This window comes from Chionomys nivalis, chromosome 9 (genome assembly GCF_950005125.1).
Source record: "Chionomys nivalis chromosome 9, mChiNiv1.1, whole genome shotgun sequence".
NCBI lineage: Eukaryota > Metazoa > Chordata > Mammalia > Rodentia > Cricetidae > Chionomys > Chionomys nivalis.
The window spans coordinates 61,250,956-61,267,364 of record NC_080094.1 but is presented as its reverse complement, the minus strand read 5'-3'; the positions used below and the strand labels follow the sequence as shown (position 1 = coordinate 61,267,364).

Genomic DNA, 16,409 nt, shown 5'->3' with positions numbered 1-16,409 from the left:
TCTCTTTCCTATAGGAAGAGGATGGTGTCTTTTCCAAATGGAATTAACCCATCGTGATTTGTGGACAGTAGTTTTGCTTGCTGTTGGTGATAATAAAAGGATCACATGGGTATTTGTGCATTGCAGACTTTCCTCTCCCATTTGCTCTGAATATATCTATATATCTCTATCTCTATCTATCTATCTATCTATCTATCTATCTATCTATCTATCTATCTATCTATATAATGTGTAAGAGTGTTTTGCCTGCATCTATGTGTGTATACCATGTGCTGGAACCCCAGGAATTGGAGTGGATGTGCATGGGCTGTGCTGGAAACTGAACCCTGGTCCTCTGCAAGAGCATTGAGTGCTCCTAAGTGCTGAGTCATCTCTCTAGCCCTGTCTCCTCTGAGATTTTTTTTTCTCTGATATTTTGTCACAGTAACAGACAGGTGTTAAACCATCTCCTCCCTTATTCTGCCTTCCTCAGGTAAGAACAACATTAATGGGTTGATTAAAGGTCAAATTAGGGTTTATTTCTTTAGAATTTTGTTGAAACAATACTGGGTGAAGGGTTTCAGTTATTAGATTCCTTTTTTTATTTCCTTCCCAAGACTAAATTCTCATAACCAAATAACTATTTTGTTAGAATACTTTAAAGAATTATTTCCCTACATCAATTAACATCTAGATGGGGTCAAGCCCTGGAAAAATGTACTTCCTTCACATTTATATCAAATCACAGCCTCTACCATAAACAAAACTAACTTGCAGATGCTCCTAACACACTCTGAGGTGATGCTTGGGCATTGGAAGTGCTTTGAAGATTACAGTTTGAAGGAGTTGGTCATAGAGGAACTAAGTTCCTGTAGGATACTTTTCAGGGAAAAAGAAAGTATTTCCAAGAAAAGTGTTAATGCATTTTATTCTTTTAACTGGTGATAATTACTGAGAATTATTGATTTAATATGAACTCTATCTAGACAATTACAAGACCTTTATAAGCCTAAATTTCCATATCTGTATGTGGAATTCACTTTGGATAGATGCGAGGACTGAGGAGGAATATTGATATATCTATCTATCTATCTATCTATCTATCTATCTATCTGGCACTTATTGGTATTTAGCTACTATTTTAAGAATGCATCAGAGTTCTCACAATTTATTTCTAGAAAATGTTCGAAGGGAAAATCACTTTATACCTTCTCAAATATTTTTGTACTTTTCATTTTATACTATTCAGGATAGAACTCTATTTTTAAATAGCAGATGGTGGGCTTTGTACTTACGTGGGAGCGGATTAAAGGCTGCCCTTTCCTGCCTACCTACTTGGAAAAGATCCCTAAATCACATCCCACATCTCAAAGTCATTAAGACCTCTAATCCTCTTACGAAAGCTTTCCTGGTTTGAGCTGTAATCATCAGTGGTTAGATCTTTATTTGGAACAAAACAGCGTCTCTGGGTATCAAGGTCTGAACTGAGTTACCAGCACTGCAACATTGCTGCAAAGAGCTTCAACTTTGCAAGATTCACACAAGCAGGCTCGTTGTCTTGCAAGACCCAGGCTCCTTGACACCCCGACTCGGTCCCCCTTCTGTTCATCACCGAAGTCTGAACATTTTTCTGTTTAAATCGATTGAGCTTTTGGGTCGTTTATAGGAAGAGCAGTTTGGAGAGGCTGGAAGGTTGGGCAGAGACCCGCTAGAGAAGTAACATAAAGGTTTGGTTTATTGAGTTTTCCATATTTTTTTTTTTTTGGCCAATTTTAGATTATAACAGAGAATGAAATAAGAGGCGCTGGCACCAGGCCTGGCCATGTCTCTTAAGCTAGGGAACCTTGGCAAAGCTGAGGCCACCAGCTCCCCTCCCCCATCACTTGCAGCCAGTCCGGAGCACGCACCCTGGAAGGGTAGCAAACAAGGGGCCTGACCCCCGGGAACAGGTAGTCATCTTCACCATTCACTTAGGCCTCTCTTAAAAAACCACCACGTTCGACCCAGCAGGCAGGTCCCAGGCCAGACAGTGAGGGTTCAGCAAGGTCAGTTAACTTGGCGCTGCGGCTTTCTGCCCGCCTTCCCATCCTTAGCACAGCAGCCGCTAGACATTTCTATTGGTCAGCATGGTTGTCTATCAGTCCATCGCGCACCTCCCCCAAACAGCCTGTCAGGCAGGCGCGTGCTAGCGAGGCGGAGCTTGCGCCTAAAGGGCGGGGCTTCGGCGGTGGAAGGCGAAGCTGCCGCTTCAGGGCTCCGACTCTGGACTGGAGCGCGGAGTCATCCTCACAGCCGCTGCTACTCCTGCTGTAGCTGGTCAGGTAAAAGAGTCTTCCTCGTGGCCGTCTGCCCCACGTCTTCTTCGCAGCCAAAGGCTGCCCGCTCGGCCTCCCCGGCTTTAGGGTTCTGGTCAGAACTGATAAGCTCCTACCTTAGCGTCCTCTCTGTGGAGTTGGTTCCTCCAGCTCTGCAGCCAGGCTGCTGGGTGCTGGGAAGTGCGTTGGTGGCCCCTAGAATCACCCCAACATCCCTCTCTACAGAACTCACATCGTTAACTCTCAGGCCCTAACCTTCTTGACCTGTCAGTGCAGTCTCATTCCATGTTGGCTCAGGAAAGCTGGGAGGGTTGGAGGGCCACAGAGGGGAGGATGAAGCCCCCCCCACCACCACCACTGTAACGATGCAATTATACTGCAATGAAGTTGGATTGAGAATAGAAGCTGCCTCGTGTTTGTCTTGGCAATAACGAGGGTATCTGTTGCTGCACTGTGCTTGTGTTTATAGGTGGCATTCAGCATCACCGTTTTCTTCAGGCATCATTGTCGTCATCACAACCATCACCAACATCATCATCTTCTCCTCCATTCAGAACTCTAGTTCCCTGAAGGCCGTCTCTGTTCCTCTATGTAAGTAAGTGTCCTACACTCCTCTTCCCAATAGCGGGCAATGTCCTTGTCTCCAGAAGCCACAACGAAACCTTCTTTTAACTCAAGGACACCTAGCTGGGGACAGTGTGTTTGTGTGTGTGTGTGTGTGTGTGTGTGTGTGTGTGTTGTGTGTGCTAGGGCAATATTCCCACTTGCAACTGAGATTTTCCAAAGGGATCTTTCTGTTTTAATCCTCCACATTTCTGCTTACTAACTCCTAGAGAGTTTGATGTTGGCATTGACACAGCTGTGGTGGGCTGAATGCAGGGTCTGTGGTCCTGAAGTACAGAGCTGTGTGAGGCAAGTTATACCCATAAGGAGTTAAGCCTTGGAGCAGCCCAGGTCAAGCGGCAAAGCATCTGGCTTTCTCCCACAGTGGTTCCAGTTGTACCAAAGCTTGTTTAGTATTCCTGCTTGCAGACAGGGTGTGTGTCACTCTGGTGTTTACCATAGGTCCCCCTCCAACGAGGCTCCTATGTCCTAATCCCTGCAGTATGCCTAGAAACCTGTTACTTGATGCTCCACTAGATTGCATACCCTTGAGAGAAAGGAAGAGGATTGTTTAGGTGTCTCTGGCTGAGGAGAATCGAGAGCTTTGAAATACTCTAAAGCAATCATTCCATGATGAGGGGGTAATCTGATATTTGATTCTCAGCTTTAATACTTTCCTCCTAAAAGAGAGCTAATAAATCAGAGATCTAATAGACCTTACAGCAAGCCCTGGAAAGAGCTGAGCAATGGTTGTCGAGTCTCAGAGGTATGTCTAGAAAATGCCTTCTGATGTAGACAATAGAATTTATTATATTCCCCCCTCTCTCTTCACGTAGGGAAGTTGTAGATGTAAATGAAATAATGTAAGTAAGATGCTTAGTGATTTTCTGGCACATGGGAATGGTGGAATTAATGATCATTGCTGGTAGTAATACTAGCCAGCAACAAAGGCCCTAAAATGTGTGTCTTCTCTCTTTCTCTGTTTGTTTTAGATCTCAGTACATATGCTAACAGGGAATGGTCATCTTCAGGTTCTCAATGGGATTGCCTCTTAAGGGTCCTACCGATTGAAGTACCATGTCATAGGAACTCCAGCCTGTGCAAATGCTTAGCAAGCTTTCGGTTAAGATGCATTAAATCAGAAGCTTTTGGGGGAGGGGACTTCTCTCTGGTCTTTAGGCCTGTCCTAGGCTGTTCTTTTCTTACTGGCTCTTCACCACACTGTCTTGATAGATTGTGCCTTCTGCAGACTCATTAGTGAATGTATTGGCTTCTGCCCAGGGGAAGTCAAGCAGCTTTGCTTCAAATGTCTGTGGGAATTGAAGCCTCTCTAAATCACTACCCTGAAGTAACTTATTGTGTAACAGCATGATTCGTTTCTAAGACTACAAACTAGACAGAACCTCTGAATAACTATGTAGTTCGTATCTCTTATCCCGAGAAGTTCATATCATTCCATCTGCTTTGGGGAGGGGAATACTTGGATATCTGGAGTTTGTTGTCCTTCATATTAGTAGGATGCTTTTATTGTATGGGATAGAAGTCCAACAGAAAGTATCCTAAACAAAAGGCTGAGCATTCGGGTCTCACATGACTGAGCCCAACTGGGTCCTAATATCCTGGTGCAGAAGCTGGTCTATTCAAGATGGCTCCTGAGTTTTAGGGGCTCCTGAAGTTGTCATCCTGCTCTCTAGCTCTTTGTCTTTGGGCATTTTTATCAGTTCTCTTTTAGCTCTGCTTCTCCCTTCCCTGTTGATCTCATTCTGTTCCATTATAGACCCTGCCCTCCCAGCGCCTTCATAAACTCTAGATTCACATCCTTCTAGTTCCAGAACCCAAGTCTTAAGCAAAAAAGTCCCAGGAAAGAATTGCTCTTGATAGGTCCTTTATTCACAGGTGCCCGCCTAGATTAAATGCTTTGGTCAAGGGAGTGGGGTGCTATAGAAATTCTGATAACTGAGGGTTGAGTTTCATATCCTAATCTTCTGCCATATCCAGATAAAAATCAGTGGGGCGAAGGAAGAGAAGTAGAAACTGGGGCCAGTTTGGGACTTGGCATGATGGTGGTCAACAAGCTTGATGGCGAACTGAGGAATATCTTTCTCTGACCTGGCACAAGTGCTCCACAGTCGTTATGATAGAGCTCTGGGTTCATGCATATCATTGCAGACTGAACTGTGTTTCAGGTGACCTTGCTTTTAATATTTCAAATTGAAACTTTATTTGTGTAAGCAATAAAAGTCATCAGGGATGTTGAAGAACCTGCAGTGAGTGATTCCACTGTTGGCGGTTTGATCATGCTTGGAGTTGCTTGTAATCTCTTCTGGGCCACATTTGTTAACACCCGCTATATTTTTTGGATGTACATAGTATTTGGTTTAAAATCAGCTTAATTCTTAGCGGGTCTCAGCCTGTGTGCTGGCATTCTTCCGACGTGCTTGATCTTTGCAGAGATGCTAAACCACGAGAAGCAAATGTGAGCCTGCACCAACAGGCTGGCCTCTGGAAGGAAATGAAATATCCCCGTGTTTAGGGTCTGAACTGCAGACAAAGCAGGGATCCATGTGCCTGGTAAAACAATAATTACTGTAGTTGGAGGAGGTAGAGTGGGTACGACCCGCTGACCTCAGCAACATAAAAGACTAGAAACTCAGGAATGGACTGTGTCTTCCTTGCAGTTTCTGGGTCCTTTGGTGAAAAGTAAAAGCAGTCTCAAGATAGTGGAGTAACCAGTGGTTTTCTGTACTCACCCAGCCCTCGAACATATCCTACCCTAGTGCCTCTGTGGTTAGGGGGAGAACTGTTCCTTCCTTGGGCCTCCCTACTGCTACCTTCCTAAACTGAACAGACCTCTGAAATTCTCTGCAGGAAATAAACTTCTAGCCAAGTCCTTTTTATTTTCCCTTTTCCAAACAAGCACATCTCTTGTTTTCCTGCCTTAATCAAAACTGACTTTTTGTGTTCCATTTTATTACTATTCATCCCTGTTCTCCTATCTAAAGTGTCACCGATCATTGTTAAATACTGATATACTTCAAATTAAACACATTTTTCTTTGGTCTTCCAAGTGACAAGCGGTTGAGGGTAGAATGTTGGAGTCGGCAGGACGTTTTAGCATCTATGCTATCCACCAGGGCTGAGACATTAATTGAGAAGCAGCAGACTGGGGAGGAGAGATAAAAAGCAGCCCAGGAAATAGCATTATGTTGCAGCTGACAGGTCCAATTCTCACATCCCTGCCCTGAGCTGTCCCTTCTCAATGAGAGGGCTCTAGGGCATGTTCTGGGGGAAAGAAGTACAGTGGACATAAATGACCCCAACATTGGTACATTTTTAAAAATCCATCAAATAGAGCAGTGCTATTAAACAAGCCTTCAGCCACAGCTGTTCTGTTCTTAGTCCACGTGGACAGCTACTCACATTCATCCAGCTGTTCTGCTCTTAGTCCACGTGGACAGCTGCTCACATTCATCCAGCTGTTCTGCTCTGAGCCCACATGAACACCTGCTCACATTCATCCAGCTGTTCTGTTCTGAGCCCACATGAACACCTGCTCACACTCATCCAGCTGTTCTGCTCTGAGCCTACATGGACATCTGCTCACATTCATCCAGCTGTTCTGCTCTGAACTCACGTGGACATCTGCTCACATTCTTCCAGCTGTTCTCTCTGAGCTCACATGAATATCTGCTCACATTCATCCAGCTGTTCTGCTCTGAACCCACGTGGACATCTGCTCACACTCATCCAGCTGTTCTGCTCTGAGCCCACATGAACATCTGCTCACACTCATCCAGCTGTACTGCTCTGAACCCATGAAGACAGCTACTCACACTCATCCAGGTTTGATGCTATTTCCTGTGTTACCAACACAGTAAAAATGACACATGTTTCAAAGAGAACAAGAACCTTCTTGGTTTGTAGGAAAAGCCTTTTCCAGTAACCCATTCCTTGCAGCAATTCTGATTTCTTAGAACCTGACACTCACGCCAATGAAGTCCACATGAAATTGTGTGAATGAACGGTGCCCCCTATAGGCGAGAGGCGCTTTTCTAGGTATGTACGGGTGACTATGGTGCTGTCATCGCTCTCTGAGTGTTCCCCACAAATGCCACATCTCTGTCTAGAGTCCCAGGTTTTTGTCTTTTATTTTTTGTTTTTGTTTTTTGAGACAGAGTTTCTCTGTGTAACAGCCTTGGTTGTCCTGAATCAGTTTTTCTAAGTATGAAAATGCAAGGTGTTTGCACTTTGATGGTGTAAAATTGCTGAATTAGGAGGTAGAGATTATTTTGGAATAATTGTTATGATGATAGTTAATGATCATTCTCCTCTGAGAGAAATAAACGTTGTGTTTACATGCATTCAGACCTCAGGAGGTGCTGAGTAAAATTTCCTTATTCTTTGAGAATACAATATCTTGTCTTCTACCTAGAGAATAGTTTGTGTGTACTATAGGAGTGGTTCTCAACCTTCCTAATGCTGCAGACCTTTAAATACAATTCTTCATGTTGTGGTGCTCCCTCCAACTATAAAATCATTTAGTTGCTACTTTATAACTGTCATTTTGTCACTGTTATGGATCATAATGTAAATATCTGATATGCAGGATATCCCATATGGAACCCCTTTAGGGGGCTGGCAACCCATAGAGAATCTCTCTGTTAGAGGTAATACATAAAACTGTAGACTTCCGCTTTGCTGTGTTCATTGTCAAGAAGCATGCCTTGGTGCCCTAAGCCCTGTGGATACTAACAGAGCTGGATTTTTGCCATTCCAGCACATAGTTCATGCACCCTGATGTTCTAACAAAGAAAAAATCCTTAAAGGATAGTCAGTCTAAGGGCAGGCAGTGAAAAGTGACTGTTACCTCGCCCGGGCTCATCCTGGGCTAGCATAGAGGATTTAGAAACCTTGCCTCAGTTACTAGCTCTGCTGGCCCCTCATGTGCACAAAGTAATTGGCACAGAACCTCTTAAACAGAAGGACCGGGGCTCAGAGAGCTTAGTGTGCTTGCTCAAGGACATACATTTAAGTAGATTCTGGTTAGTGTGTTGCCCATTTGCAAGGCTTATATTCTACTTTCTATGCCCTAGTAGGCAAGTGAGAACACTCCTGGTTTTAATTTATTTTACTTTAAAGCAGGATAAGCCATAAATATAGTGCAATATTTTGAGTACATATCTAGTAAAAAAAAAAAAAGCTTTTATACTCATTAAAGTGGTCATCTCTTCTCTTTTTAGATGAAGGCAGTCACTTTGGACAAATTTCTAAGCCTGACGCATATTTGGAAAGCTTTGCAAAAAAAAAATTAAACTAACAGATCTGCAGAAAGTGGAATGAATTTATAGAATTGGCACCCGTCCTGGCCTTGTTTGACAGTGTCCTCATCTCCATGTATCTGCTTCTTCTGTAGCATCCTCTACTGCTTACCCATAGGAGACTGGCAGGGCTTTTGAATTCTGGTTTTGCTACCCATTCAAGTCTGAGGTAAATAAAGTGAGAGCATTCCTTAGTGTATAATACTATCTTTGTGTTAAGTCCACTTTGTGGTTTGTTGTAAGCTAGTCCTAATTTTAAGATCTGCAAACATACATTAATTCTAATTCTTAGGAATATTTGAGGAACTTTTTTTTTTTTTAGTTTTTCGAGACAGGGTTTCTCTGTAGCTTTGGAGCCTGTCCTGGCACTAGCTCTTGTAAACCAGGCTGGTCTCGAACTCACAGAGATCCGCCTGCCTCTGCCTCCCGAGTGCTGGGATTAAAGACATGCGCCACCACCACCCGGCCTTATATTTGAGGAACTTTAACTCCACAAAAATCACAGTTTATTAAGAAAGACTATAACAGATTACTAAAAAAAATATGTATTCTTAATCACTATATATAATTCTTGCACACAAATTCTGTAAGGAAATGAAAAGGTAGTTTTCTTATTGTAATGTAGAAAACAATGAAATTAGAATGTGAAAAATGACTTGTCCAAGGTCACTCCTGCTCAGTAGCACAACTAAGAATAGATCCCGGTCACCTGACATCCTCGCTTTATTCATTACATCACTGAACTCCTTTCTGGAAGGAATTGCTCTTCTAATTCCAAAAAAATGAAGAGGACAAAGGGTAGTGAAATCCCAGACTCAGTTTGGGTGACTTGGCTTTTTCGTCCCCTTCCCCACACTTACTTTCACTTTAAGACGAAACGTATCCATAGCTGTCAGTTTATCACTATTGACTAAATTCAAGAGCTCAGTCAGATTTGTTATGAAATGTAAATCACAAGCTGAACAAATGACAAAGCAAGGTGGCGCTTCTACCTGAAACACAGCTACAAGAGAGTGGACAAAGGGAAGGGTCTAGCCTGGGAATACACACAGAGGGCTGTGTCGTGGGCCCTGGGGAATAGCATAAGGAAAATGAATGTCATGAGCACAAAGGGACTTGAAAAATTGTTCTGAAAATTTGTTAAAGGAGTGTAGAGGGCTTTCATTGTTACAATTTCCTTTGCACGATAAATCCAGAGCGAAAAATTGTTCTGAAAATTTGTTAAAGGAGTGTAGAGGGCTTTCACTGTTACAATTTCCTTTGCACGATAAATCCAGAGCGGGGAGACAGAATTACTAAAGTCTCATTTTGCTCCTGTCTTTTTCATCCAAGCCAAGAAGATGAGTATCCCCATCAGTGAGAACAGCAGTAAGCCGTAAGACAAGAATCTTCCCTCTTTATTCACTAAAAACAACTTTTATTTCTGTTTTAATCATGCTTTTTCTTGTGAAGGCCAAGCAGCTGGCCTCCACCATCCTTAGAGCTCCAGCACTGCCCAGAACTGTGGTCTGGGAGAATGATAGCATGCCCCAGCTTTGGCAGAGGGGCCTTCTGGTTATGGAGTAGTAGGCCACATGGCTGGCACTGTGACACTCAGCATTTTGCCATCACAACTCTCTCAGCTATAGTGTTCGGGTCACAATCTTCATGACATCTCCTGTGTATCCACCTACCTGCATGTACTACACACACACCTGTAGGGTGTTATGGCTTCCTTGGGGACTGCCAGGAAGCAAGGCATGAATCTCCTTTTGGGTCTTTACATCTCTCTCCCCCTTTACACCTCAGAAATCTGAGAGAGCCTTCCCTCCTTTCATTTTTTTTTTGGGGGGGGGGACTCTTAGTATCTAAAGTTCTCTCTCTCTCTTTTAATAGTCTCCAAGAAATTCCCTAAGAAGATTGTATATCCTCCTGGGAAATTCTCCTGAGAGGTTGAGATTTGGGGAGATCTAGGACTATTGACCAGCTATTTCTGTTTTTCTACTTACCTCACTTGTCCTGATGTAATTACTTCCCATTTTGATGCCTATCAAGGAGAAAGGCAAGAAAATAAGATGACTATAGTTCAATATCTCTGAATGCTACTTTGCTCTAGAACCACGGTACCTTTGGGATATGTTGTAAATACCCATTTCCCTTCTAGAAGCAAAGAGCCCTTATATTCACTGCCACATCTCTGGCCAAACCTAGGTAAATGAGCAATAGAGTTTTCATCCAGGAGGGGATATACGAGATATTTTCTTCAAATCAGTGTTTTCGACTGGAGGATGACAGAATGTAGGAATCACTTGAGTTAAGTTATAGGGAAGTGCTCCAGGGTTCAACCTGAGAAACGAACTTCCCGAAGGTTCTGATTTAGCTTCTTCCTGCTATTGGCTCACTCTTTTCTTTATCTGATTTCATAAAATGGTCCACGAATGCCCCAGCATCACATTTGCTTCTGGTTTTGCTTAAGTTGTCTTAAAACCCAGGCAGATTCGGCCACTTTCAGGCAAAGGTAATGTAAGAATGATCCCCAGTTTGCCAAGAAAGAAAACCAGGGTAAAGAGGAAACTGAAATCCAAGATAGGTGAAGCAACTGTAAGATAGAATCTAGCCACCGCGTAGGATGTGTTCATCGAATGATTTAAAGGAACAGTTGCATGAGTTGGATTTGTGATTCCTGAGCACACTTTGGCATGGTTTGAAAAGAATGTTTTTAGTTCTAGCCACTGCCTTGACTGCTAGGGAGAGCTGAGTGATCATCAGGATTTTCAAAGCTGGAAGCTCTTGCATTTAAGGGCTCTCTCAGTGCTGGGGATGGTAAAGCCAGGATGAGATATCTCAGGGAACAGGAAGTTTGCAGGAGTTTAAAGGGGGTTGGACAGGAGAAGAGCTGGATTATCATACAAGCAGTAGGGGCAAGAAATTGATAGAAATAGATTCGGATCAGAATAAAAGAAATATTTATACATATTTAGAGCTACCTGGAATGCCATGCAGTTTCCTTTTGTGGTGGAGAAGTGAGTTCAGGGCAAGGTGATTAGGTGTTCATAAAGGCTGAAGTGAAGGAGAGAAGGGGCACAGTGAATAATATCTAAGGTTTCTTTACGATTGCATCATTTCCTTGTGAGTAGCATTAACTCCTAGACTAGAAATGCCTGCCTGAATGCAGGAGGAGTTACAGCTCTTCACAAACATAGTTTTATGAAAATCTCTCTTCTCTTACTAAAACATATATAAAAGCTTTAGAGTTTGATTGGCAAAAGACATTTCCAAAAGTAAAGGTAATAAAAATTTATTTATCCTTTGTCTTATAGTCAGCAGTGGTTAAAGTTGTTCATAGGCAATGAGTTGTTCACTGAAGTTGAAAGAAATAAGTATTGTAATATGAATAAGGTTAAACATGGGGAATACTGGATTTTTATATAAAATGAGAAGATTCCTTGAAATTATTCCAAATTATACCAACTTAAAGCTTTTCTAAATAAATAATGTATTTTAATTTCTGTGTTCTATGTGCGTGTGTGCTTGTAAGGGTGAGTATGAATGTATACACTCATGTGTGTCTGCATTTGGAGGCCAGAGGTTGACATCTAATGTCTTCCTTGATTGCTCAATTGTTCATATTAAGGCAGGGTCTCTTGCTGAACTCAGTACTCACCATTCCTGCTAGTCTTGTTAGATTCAATCTCTGCCTTTTGAGTGTTGGGAATCCAGGTAGTACTCAATATCCAACCTGGCTTTTATATGCCTTTTGGAAACCCAAACTCCAGCTGCCATGCTTGCATGGGAAGGGCTTCATGTTTACACAGCGGGTTGACATTATCTAACAGTAGGTAAAATGCCTGAAAACGAACGTAAAGGAACATCCCTAGAAGTTGAACGTATGAGTCATCTTCCCAGCCCTGAAACACACTTTATGGAAATAATGTATGTTGGTTATTAAGAATTCTGATAAGGGACTGGAAAGATGGCTCAGAGGTTAAGAGCATTGGCTGCTCTTCCAGAGGTCCTAAGTTCAATTCCCAGCAACCACATGGTGACTCACAACCATATACAATAGGATCTGATGCCTTCTGTTGGCAAGTAGAACACTCATAATAAGATATAAATAAATTAATAAAGGAATTTCAATAAGGCCCAAAATTATGAGAGGAAATAAAAATTATCTCATGCTATAATTCCCATTATTAACCTTAGGTACACATTATTTCAGACATGCATGTACCTGGATGTTTGTAAATATTTGTGTAAAAATGGGTAAACAAAAATAACAAAATAATATAAAGGTTTGGATTCCAAGCAATTAGAGAAAATGAAACTAAAAGAAAAGTGAAACTTCAAATAAATTTACCTCATTTCAGATAAGTTATTTCTTTAAAATCTCTAACTAAAAATAATATGAGTTTTGGTTAAAAATAAGTTATAAATTATTGTCCTCATATAGCATCAACTGATTATTGTGCGCTTTTGAAACTTCTCCCCTCTCTTCCCTACATCTTGAGTATTATTAAAGATTCTTTCTTCTGTGCAATTCTATTTTGTTACTCTGCTTTGGGCTGCCAAGCTTAAATGGCTTCCAGTGTGCCAGCTCTGGGGATGTTTCCTTTGTACTTCATTTTAAGGTATTTTACCTACTGTTAGATAAATGTCAACCTACTGTGTCAGCATAATCCCTAACACTTTAGATCACTGAAATTGTGTGAACTGCTAGCCTTATTGTTTTGCTCACCAAAATGTTATTGCATATTAACTTACTGTCAGGAATTTCCACAGAAAATCCATGTTAAAGCACACATAACCCACCCCTGTCCTCAAAGAATGAGTGCAGCCAACATGCAGTAAATTCCTAGTGTGTTGGCTCCAAGGCAGCTGTTTTATTGTTATTTTCCCCACATAAGTCCTGGCATTCCATAGTCATCTGGTAAATATGTGTTTTACTAAGTCTTTCTGTGCCATTTGCTGTGGTAAGTGCATGAGAAGTTGTGTCTAATTTTTGTCTGGATCCATTAGGAAGATGTATACTGTGTCTATTCAATAGCTGGCAAAGCTGAGTCTTGGCAAGTAATATCTTGATTTTACAAAAGGAGTCGAGTGTCAATCTCATGGCATCAGGACTGGGTCATTTGTTCTTAGAGATAATGGAGGAAAGAGAAGCATGCCCATTGATGTGATCCAGTGAGGTGAGGTGCATAGTCATGTATGTACAGTCTAAGAGTTAGAAGGCTCTTTGGTCCAGGCTGCCTGCTGTCTACTTACTAGATGTATAATAATAACAAGAAAGCCCTTCACTTCCCTAAGCCCTGGTTTTATTTCTGTAAAACAGGGTTAACAGTGAGAGTATTAAGTGAAATAATGTAAAATAAATATATACAATAGTATCTTCCTGAGGGTTCAAGCAATAGCAGCTATTGGCATTATTAGTATTTTTATAAAGCACTCTGGATGTTCAAATAAGAGAATACCTGCCTGTCCACCCAGGCTTTCCAGGGGATGAGACCTCTTTCTTGCACTCTACTGAAAGCCCAGGAATTCTTCTGATGACAAGCAGATAGAATCTTGGTAGGAAGAGAAACGCGAAGCGTGGGTTGGAGAGGTCCCGCCGAGGCATGCTGCCCTGTGCACCTCCTGCGACTTCCTTCCTCCACTTGTGCTTCCAGAGACTCTGCAAACCAAACAGGAGCATCTGTGTTCCGAGAGGCTGACTTGCGAACGGACGACCTTATCTTACTGGACCATCTTCCCATTGAGAAGGTGAATGAGCCAGTGTCTGCACAGCTCCAAGGAAACATGAGGTGACAGGGCAGTGCTAGGGCTCTTGGCCCGGCAGGCTTCTGGGGCCATCCCAGGCCAGAGTGTGTAAAGTGGATGACTGGTCCTAAGTCTTTAACCATCTGGATCAGCATTTCTAAATCTTCTTCTCATTGCCACCCACATTTAAGCATCCCCTGTGTGAAATGTTCATACAGCAGACGATCTGGGTTTCTATTTATGTACTGTTTACTTATCCTGTCTCATGTCTAAGAAAGTCAGATTTTCTCTCTTTCTGATAAACTAATGGGGATGAGCCAGTCTTCAGAGATCCTCTTCAGGTAAGCTCCTGCTCAGCCTGCATCCCATAAAGTGGTACCCAAGCCGTGCTTCTCCCAGCTTTAAATTCCCCAGTAGCTTCCTGATAGAATTTAGAGTCTTAGGCCATGGGTCTCCGAATGTGCCTCATGGATGTTCCTGTCTGTCATTCTAATGAGACCTGAAGCCAGTCTGTTTGCAAAGAAGAATCTCTCCCATGGACAAACCTAGGCCACTAAACAGGGCCCAGAAGGAGGGAAGTTTGCTACTCTAGAAAATCAGGTGAGATATTTCTGCAAAAGTGCCAGGGGGGGATAGAACCTTGAAGCACGATTAATAAAATCTCAGGGTCAGAAATTGGGGTTCAACCAGAAGATCTGAAAAGCAAAACAGCCAGACACTGGATCTTACCTCAAACTCAGTCCAAAAATGGTGATTCTGCCTCCAGGAATTTCAGAAAGAGACTGCATCTGAGAGCTGTCTCGCCCCATCTTATATTCCTCTCTAGGGCTGGGAACAAAGGCTTGCATCACTGGGATTAAAGGCATGTACCACCCAATTTCTGTGACAGCTAGGGTGACTACTGGGATTAAAGATAAGGCGGTTTAGAAGCAAAGCTGTGAAATATATGAAAAAATTTTCAGAATAGTGTCATATGAATGACAGATAGGAATCAGATTCTACAGATGGAATAACATGTGCAGAGCCCCAGGGAGGAAGATGTAACCTGCATCAGAGTCTCTAAAAGGTAACTAAGCCTGGAGTATAATAGAAATAACCTTGCTATGGAAGTCTCATTGGCAATAGGAGGAAATGTCCCCTGGGAATTAATTCCATTACAGGGGTTTAGAGCATACGCCTGCAATCTGCCAGATACCATGTTGCTCAATAGACACTGTGACGTATCATTAACTGTATTTACAAGGATGGGAAATAAAGGCACACAGAGATTATATAGCTGTCTCAGTTTGGCATGCTAAAATAGAAGCGCTGGCATTTGAACTTGAGTCCTAAAGCTATGTTGGGAATCAATTATACCCTGTCCCTAAGACTATGCAGCATGGAGCTCAGAGGCATGAGAACATCTGAATTCTTTGGCATAACAGACTTGAGGCCAGCCTTGTGCCAGCTGGTGTGATGGCTAGTCTATTCTTGGTCATCAGCTTGACTATATCTGGAATACACTACAATCCAGAAATGGAGGGCACACCTGTGAGAGGGGTTTTGTTGTTGTTGTTGTTTTTGCTTTTTGTTTTTTTTGAAGTGGACGAATCCATCTCTAGTCGGGACCTTTGAGGCAGGACAATACACACATTTAGTCTGGATTTTGCATTGGGAAGACACATCTTTAATCTGGATCACACTTTCTACTGGAAGCCTATATAAAGACATAGAAGAAGGAAGTGTTTGCTCTTCACTGGTGTGTCCTCACCTTGCTAGCACATCTATTCCTTCATTGACATTAGAGCCTACATCCTTGGGATTCCATCATATACTGAAGACCATCTGAAACATTCAGCCTTGTGAACTGAGAAACCACTGGATTCTTGGACTCTCCATTCACTGACAGTCATTGTTAGATTAGCTGGACTGCAACCTGTAAATCATTCTCATATATTAATTGTACACACACACACACACATATATATATATGAAGGGAGAAAGAGTTTCATTCTATAAATTCTCTGTTCTAGAGAACAGTGACTAATACAAATGGCTAGAGAGGTTGGAGTCCCCAGAACAGGCTATAAAGACGTAATGAACTGCTTTCAACTCTTAGGTCAAAATTCTAGAAGGTCTCCAGTTGAAGACTTTTGCCTTTGTACATGGACCAGTTAGGAGAAATTAAAGATAGTCCTTTAGGTGGTATTGTTAAATGTCTGGACCAAAAAAAGGGGAAACCTTGAAAATCCTGGGGTGGAGGGGCGGATATGGTCCAAGTCTCAGGTAAACTGACAGTGCTTGCTTTGTAAGAATAGAGGCAATTCTAAAAGGTGTTAATTTTACTCTCAGGGTCATTGTTAGTTTCATTGCTTTTGGTTGCTTTTCGTTAGGTTCTTGTTGATGATGAAGTTGTATCTTCCCCCCATATCTAAACTTCTTTAACTTCCCTTTCATATCTTACTGTCTTGTGATGTCTTTG

The 16,409-nt window shown here is 42.2% G+C and overlaps 1 protein-coding gene across 2 annotated transcripts in view; it reads left to right on the top strand.

The window, feature by feature from the left end:
• The first annotated feature begins 2,202 nt into the window (after positions 1–2,202).
• Fmn1 (formin 1) overlaps positions 2,203–16,409 on the top strand; it is a 370,006-nt gene continuing 355,799 nt past the window's right edge. For both annotated transcript variants that reach the window (XM_057780542.1, XM_057780541.1), the window contains exons 1-2: positions 2,203–2,300; positions 2,764–2,885. The gene's annotated coding sequence lies outside the window, so the exon portion shown is untranslated. The remainder of the gene's footprint in view (positions 2,301–2,763; positions 2,886–16,409) is intronic.